Here is an 8,585-nt window from a genome sequence, read left to right on the forward strand (position 1 = left end):
TTCTCCACCCACTATGCACTGCCCAGAGGTCATCCCAGCAGATGAGATGAGGCGTTTGGCCACCGAAGTATGGGATGACTCTTTTCTTAATAAGGATAGGGACTATAGAACCTTCCTGGAGGAGGAGACAGTATGCACCCCGCTCGGTCCCGAAGGTCCAGTGGTATGTTTCCCTTTCTTGAGTATTTCGTTCAAATTCCTTTCTGTTTTGGTCTTGACTGATGTCCTTCCAGGGGAGTGCAACGCGTAGATCCTTCTGCTGTTTGGCGCATGCTAGTGCTACCGATCCTTCAAAAGTAGGACCCTCTACCAGTGCCGGCGGGTCTCTCAGGGTCGCTAACGTCCCCTTCCGTGGCTTCCTTGCCTGGACCTATCCCAATGTGGCCAAAACCAGTCTCCCTCATCTTCTGGAGCAGAACAAAGATGTAGACGCTTCCCTTGGGCTACCTATTTCTTATGATTATGTGAGTATCTGATCACCCTTCAATTAACTCTTGACTTCCTCTAGCTGATATGCTCTTTTCAGGTGTCCCCGGAGATTTATTCTGAGATTAGGAGGATGCATTACTGCTTATGCAAGGTGATAGTTGCCAAAGATCAGGAGATTACATGGCAGAACGCACTGATTCAAGACTTGACCTAGAGGCTAGAGCAGGTTGGACTAGCATTTGCAGATTCCCTGGCGCTCCATGAGGATGGTTCAGAGTACAGCTCAGATGATGGCTTTTGACTTATAAGGATTTGTTCCTGCATTTACTGAAAACACAAACACATGGATATTTTATTTCTTTTTTCTTTTTCCCTCCCCTTGTTTGTTCGTCATTTTATTTCAGCATCTTATGAAAACTTACTTTTGGCATAAAGAAAATCCTTTTTTTTTTTTTTTTGCTTGCAATGCTTAGGCACAATCAATTCCATAACTCAAGTCATAATTAGAATAATCGGGATAACAAGAAAATCCAAATACTTCCTCATTCTATTACCAAGTGCATTACATAAAATGGGGAATAATTTTCCTACCACAAATGGGATAGTAATAAGGTGGGAAGACAACTCTTGAGGTGGGAGAAAGTTCACTAACTCCTTTAGGTCCGTCACCTCGAGCGCATATTGTCGGCTGATGTATGTAAGCAAATAAAAGGATGTGTGAGTATCTCAGTGGGTCTTCTTACATTAGTGCTATTTAATTTCTATCTAGATGATTTCAATCGAGCCCTTGCGAATCCCTTTCCCAACAATTATGCTCAATTTTTCCAATGAAGACGTTCTTGCTATTCCATAGCAAAGTCATCCAAGTGTTGAAGTGCTTCTTCCCCTCTCCTATGGAACAAATCGTCAATCTATGCTGAGAGGTCAGCCTCGCAGCAAAGTCACTTTAGTAATACCAGGGGGTACCCATTCCTTGCACCAACATGCTGTTCTTTGTAGATAAATGAGGGGGTGGTGGGCACACCCTTGGTTAATAAGAAACAAGAGTATAGTGGGGGTGAAAACCCATATAAAGGATGTTAACTCCTAGACGGCATGAAGGAATCTATCCTGTCTGACTAAAATAGAGACTAGAGAGGGTAATGGATCTAAGTATGACAACCAAAACCTCTTACAGTGTATATTAATATTAATATTCATAATTCTATGTGAACTAAAGCAGCAAAATTTCTCCCTTTATTTTCACCAAACTAGTAGAAGAGCCCCCATGAGAACTTGGATTCCAATCACAGTACCAGATCCTCAAGAGGATTCTGTTTTTGGCTAATATCAGGGGATGTTCCAAAGTCTATCAATTTTACCCTTTGGGTGCAAGGAGTGATGTGAAGAAGAAAACAGAGTTAGAACTGAGAAGGAAACACATAAAATTATACCATGAGGTTGAAGTGTCCCTCTAACAACCCAATCCTCAATTGTTGTAGGGAAATTTGCGTTTTCATGTGAAATTAGTAGAACTCCATTCATGATGAAGGTCTAGAGAGGTTAAGAATTCGGTATTTGAATTGAGAAATCCCAAGATCGGTGTTACGTTACCATATTAGCTTATGGGGGTTGATCCTACATCAGTTTCCTATGAGAATTGATATGGGTTTATATGGTCTTAGGTCCCCTCACCTTGTAAGTTAGTTTATGGGGTTGAGTTCCTCTAGGACCGTAACAGTGGTTGAGAGACGCCTAGAAAGGGCGACCTGATCAAGAGTGGGCCACCATGGAAGTCAGGGTTGGAAGCGTGGTGATATGTTACGATCTCATATTAGCTTATGGGGGATGATCCTAACCTATTAGATATGAATCCATATACAAATGTAACAAGTAGTAGAAACTGCTTACTCAAAAAAAAAAAAATCCTTAATGAGGTTTTCCATGGAGCAGACTCAGTTAAGTAGATCCATTAGATGCCTGTCTAAGCAAAGCTTTCTGATAATTGGCAATGGTGAACATGGCTCCAATTTGGGCAACAATTCATCTTCATAATATAAGCAGAGAGCTCCCTTGCACCTTCATGATTTTGATTGTGACTATGTTGAGAGTTTCAATTCTACCATATGGTCATTTCTTCTGAACTTTATTGCCGTTTTTGATGCCAATCTAAGCCAACTACACCTCATTCCCTTCCCCTGCTTGCATGGTTTTATGGATGGCTAAACCTACTTATTGGTGTAATATTCTTCTAGAAGTAGTGATTTCATAGCAATTCAATAGCAAGACTTTTGGAGCCATACATGACCAAGCCAAAGAGAGATGTTACAATATCCTAATTGCATTAAATCATTTTAAAATATGAGACGCAGTTTTGGAATTCAAGAGTTCTAATGAAATGTGTTTATCAAACATCAATCTACTGTATCTGTTTGTTCTAAATTTGGCAATCATGCTTTGATATCAGAACATTCCCAAAACAGATAAATAAGTAGATAAAATCACCACAAAATGTGAATATAAATATTACTCAGGGCAACATAGAGAGTATTGTGGACTTTGTTGTGGATGTTAGTATGGTGAGGGAAGTTGTAATCCAGGAATTGTTTGGACCATACCACCACGACCACCACCATGCTTATCAATCAGACTGTAAAGAGTTATCAATAATTTATGCATGAAAGGAAGGAAAGAACCTTACTTGTGGGATGTGTTTGATCTTGTAATTCTCATTGCCTCTATCACCTTTCAACCTCCGTTCAAGATCTGGGTGCAAAGGAAACATCTCCAGTAATTTTGGGGTGCTTACATATTGCAGTCCTTCTGGAAGATTCGTCAACCTGTGACAATTGAGGAAGCACTGAGGAAGCTGAGGAATGCCAAACATGGTATGCTTCACACAGTGTCAGAGAGATTTTACAATATCCTAATTGGCGTTAAATCATTTAAGACAAGAGATATAGTTTTGGAATTCATAAGAATTCTAAACAAATGTGTCTATGTCGGACAAAACACAATTGTATCTATTTTTTCTAAACTTGGCGACCACCCTTTCATATCAAACCATTCCCAAAAATGATAAAAAAGGAAAGTAGATAAAATCACCGGACAACGTGAATATAAACATCATTCAGGGTAATGTAGAGACAGTATTGAGGACTCTATTGTGGATGTTAGTAAGGTGAGGAAAATTAAATCTGGGAATGGTTTGGACCATAACACCACCGTGCTTATTATATATAAGTCTTGTTTGAGGACTATGTATTTATATCTATTCCATGAATCTCATGATGATTATAATTTTCAAAAGACAAACAAGTGACTAGCACTAGCAGTAGTAGAAGTAGAAAACATTCCAAATTGCATACTTCTCACGGCTCACCATAAATATATATATATATATATATATATGTTAAGTTTGTCTCGAATACTTGACTCGTTTTGAAGATTGACCCAACCCGACATATTTTGGTGGCCAACCGAATGGGAAGTTTTTTGAGATCTGTGATGGAAGCAGAGGGGTATGGTTCAACTGGATCGACTACAACCTGATGGGTCGACCCGCAACTTGGAGTATATAATGTACTGTTGTCTTGTTGAGAAAGTCATTATATTTTAGGGGTTTTTCGAACTAAGGTTTCAGGGTGAGTTTTCTCACTGCTACTTGGGTGTAATCTCTCTCTTTTGCATACTAAAACATCTTTTTCTTTGCCCGAGGATATACCACACTACACTGGTGTGTGAACCTCATTAAATCTCTGTTTCGTCCAGATCTTTTGTCTATTTATTTTCGTATTTCTTGGTCTTTGATCTAACAATATAATATATATATATATATATCAATAACTTATGTGTTAAAAGAAAGGAAAAAACCTTACTAGTGGGAGGTGTTTGATCTTGTAATTCTCTATGCCTATATTAAGTATCAAACTCCGTTCATGACTAGGGTGCAAGGGGTACAATAGCAGTTCTTTTAATGTGGTGACATACTGCAGTCCTTTTGGAAGATTCATCAACTGTAGACAATTGTGGAAGAAGAGGAATGCTAAACATGGGAATGCCCCATTTTTTTTTTTTTTATCTCATACCATTCTACTAGATTTCCTGAAGAGATTTTGAGTGTCTCCAGCTTTGGGAATCCACCCAATTGACATAACTTCTTGTTTATTTGTTTGTTGTTGCAGGCTCCACACAAATTTAGATGCTTCAAGTTAGGAAGAAACTAAAGTACAAAAAGTGCTTCCTCAAGTAGAAAAGAACAGGCTAAGGTTAACATAGTGAGGCTCCCCATTGAACAGACCCAATCAGGAAGATCAAATAGACGCCCACTTAGGTGGAGTTTCCTAATGAACGATGATGGTGAAAGGTCCAATGTGGGCAAGATTTCGTCTTCACCAAATCTTGTTCTTATAGACAAACGGAGGAGTCTTCTCATGTTCATAGTACAAGAAAAGAGCTCACTGGCCTGTTCTTCAGATACATCATTCAATTGCAGTTCCTTGAGTTGAGTCAACTTACTTAGTTCTTCGAGGATGCCAGGCCTTGCAAATAAACCAGTCAAACTCTGGAGTTTTGAAAATATACCTATACCTGAAGGGACTTTTATTTCATTTGTTAAATGGAAAGTAAGTGAGAATCAAGGATTACCTCAATATTGCTTTCCTCGTAGCGGAATGGGTTGGGTTGCACCACGCATCGATCTGCATGAATAGCAATGAACGAAAGGTTGTAACGATCTCGCTTGGTAATCGCAAGGCAATATTCCACCCTCCAAATCCAAGGATTGCAATGGAGATCCTTGGAGACACACATACTCAATTGGGAGAGATAGAAGAGAATAGGGAGAAAGAGATTAGGTCAAAACTCTAATTGGCTTTGTGGCCAAAATCCTATTATTTATAGAGAATTGGCTAGCTAAGGTTCCCAATCCTAGTAGGTCTATGATTACCCTAAGTGGGCGACCCACGAAGGAACCGGGTCGGAATCCAATCCGACCCATATTAATTAACATTTTTCACTCTTCCATGCAGGGTGGACATACTCAATTGTCTATTCTAGAAGTCTCTCTATCATAGGTGTCTCATCATACAGGAAATGGAGTTTGCGACCTAACGAGATAATACGAATGTAGGAATGCTATATTAAACTTCCATCTAACCAACATAGCACATCACTCACAAATAATCTGGGGTACCCTAAACAATCCAACAATTACACTAAGTCTAGCACTCTTGATCCCTCATTATGAGCAGTGCTGACCTTAAAACATACAATGTACTTATGACTACATCGAAACATAAATACGATAAGTCACCTGGGGAATAAGCCACACAACAAGGGTGTAATTTCGAATAGCTTTCCCTAGGCCCACATGTCAATCCAACTATTCCCAATTACTTTTTCAATCGTGTCCCGTTGGACCGCATCATCCATGATCCTAAGGAGCACGTCAAAGTAGCGTCATTGGGCATCCTCATATAGTGACAAAGAAGGGATCCATTCAATCACTCTCACAAACGGTCGTAATAAAACACATACAGTATGAAATATATGCTATGGTGCAACTCCCATTAAAGTGGGCATGTCACTCATAAAATAAAAGAACACCATATGAGTCTGGGTTCAATCACACTTTCAAGCACTTAACCTGAGTAAATCAACCCAGTCGCCCCTATGGCGTTTGCTTGAATTCTCACACTTGGCTATAAGTAGGCTACACTGAGACATGGGATCTCTGTGTTCGACCATAGAAATGTCTCATCTTAGCTCTAACTAAGGCGCCACTTAGCTAAAAAGCTGTCTGTTCATCTCGCTCTCTATCTTTAAGTGCCAAGGTGAATTTGGCTCATTTTGCTTGTTTTTTCTAAGATCTAAGGTGAATCACCCATGTGATTGGGTCGATTCAAGCCTGGTGACATATTTACAAAATAAAATGTGTACATACATAAATCACTCTAAAGAATTATATGTCTCATAGATAAATCAAATAGTGATTACAATAATATCTAAAGAAAATATCAAAACTCAAAATACAAATCATCCACGTCTAAGTCCCAGATTCCTAACAGGTGTATAGAAATGTCCCGAGCAATAGGCTTAGTCAATGGATCAACCACCATGCTACTCGTGGAGATATGCATCAAGATGTTTTCTCCTTGTTTAACCATTTCTCGAATGTAGTGATATCTGATGTCTATGTGTTTGGCATTCCTATGAAACTGAGGTCCTTAGCGAATGCCAAAGCTACCATACTATCACAGTGTACAAGCACCGTATTTCTTGAATGAGCAGTAATGCCAAGGAACTGTAGGAACTTCCTCAATCAAACGACCTACTGAATGGCCGTCGAGCATGCAAAGTACTCAGACTCCATCATGGATAGAGCGATGCAGGTCTGCTTCTGGCTACTCCAAAATACAGCCCCACCTCCTAGGACAAATGCATATCCTGAAGTAGATTTGCACTCATCTCTGTCACTAGCCCAATTGGCATCACTGTAGCCCCTTAATCCTAATTCCGAACCACAGTAGGTGAGGATGAGATTAGTGGTCCCATGAAGGTATTGAAAGATTCTTTTCACTGCCTACCAATGAAGTGGTCCTGGATTACTCTGGTAATGACTAATCATACCAATTGCGAAGCATATAACTGGATGCTTGCACATCATCGTGTACATCAGATTGCCTATTACTGCTGCATAGAGTACTTTGGACATTTGATTCTTCTCTTCATCTATCTTAGGGCACTAGTCAAGGCTCAAAACATATGCCTTGTCCATAGGAGTGTCAATGAGTTTAGACTTATCCATGTGGAATTGTTCAAGGATCTTCTTTATGTAAGTCTCTTGAGACAAACTAATAATATTCTCATAGCGATTCCTAATAATCTTGATGCCTAACACAAAGTTGCCTTCAACCATGTCCTTCATCTCAAAAATAGAGGACAACCACTCTTTAGTGGCAATAATCATCTTCACGTTATTCCCAACCAATAGAATGTCGTCAATATATAAGGATAGGATAAGGAAACTTCCCTTGGACCGTTTCATATACACACAGTGGTCCTCTTCAATCATTTCAAAACCAATCGAGGTAATAGCATGATGAAATCTAAAATACCACTACCTAGACGATTGTATAAGGCCATATATAGAATGTTTGAGACGATAAACTTTGCACTCTTGTCCTTTGGCCTCAAAACCCACTGGTTGATCTATAAAGATCTCATCATCTAGTTCTCCATTGAGAAATATAGTTTTAATATCCATCTGAAAGAGCTATAAATTCAATTTTGCGATAATGGCTAGAATGATGCGAATTGAGGCAATTTTCACCACTAGGGAGAAAGCCTCATCATTGTCTACACCCTCGGGTATAGCCCTTCGCCACAAGGTGAGTCTTATACTTGTCAATTAAACCATCCGTCTTACGTTTGACCTTTAAAACCCATTTGTTTCCAATGGTCTTACGCTCAAGAGGTAGTGTGATACCATACTTTTTAAACCCGATCTAATTACACGGTTGACCCGGTTTAACCATGCAGGACCCAAACCAGAGAGGGTTAAGGCGGGTTCCTTATAGACCATGATGGCAAGGGTGACTTTGAACACAGGCTGGCCAGACAAGTCCGAGTCAGTGCCAGAGGAGACGGGTGTACCCAAGCCGTGCATATGCACATATCATAAGTCCATGTACGGATAATACTGGTATGTAGCCATATCCTAAAGCACATACGTATAATATACCGTGTGCCGAGAGTCGAATTCCATCAAAATCCCACTTGTTGGCCAATTTTTGGCCCTCAGGTGGGCGGTCACAGGTGGGCGCATCCGCCCACCTGAGTGACCCACCCATGTGGTTACTAGTGGTTTTAAAAAGTATAAATAGTATTATTATGTTTTTCATTTATTACATTAAGAGATTTGGTGAGAAGAGTAAAGAGGAGAGAGAAAAGAATGGGAGAAAAGAGAACGTAGAAGAAGAAAGGGGAAGGAAGAGGAGGAAGGAAAGGATTTAAGCGGCGCCAAGGTTTGATCTTCCCATTCCGACGTCGGAAGAGTGACCCCCAACATGAGATCTACGATTGGAGGTGAGCAAAGGTTATGTTTCTAAACTTTCACCAAACCCAAGTAAAACCCTTGATTTGGGTAGAGTTCCTTGAGATCTTGTAATCCCCCT

The sequence above is a fragment of the Macadamia integrifolia genome, chromosome 12 (assembly GCF_013358625.1).
Source record: "Macadamia integrifolia cultivar HAES 741 chromosome 12, SCU_Mint_v3, whole genome shotgun sequence".
Lineage (NCBI taxonomy): Eukaryota > Viridiplantae > Streptophyta > Magnoliopsida > Proteales > Proteaceae > Macadamia > Macadamia integrifolia.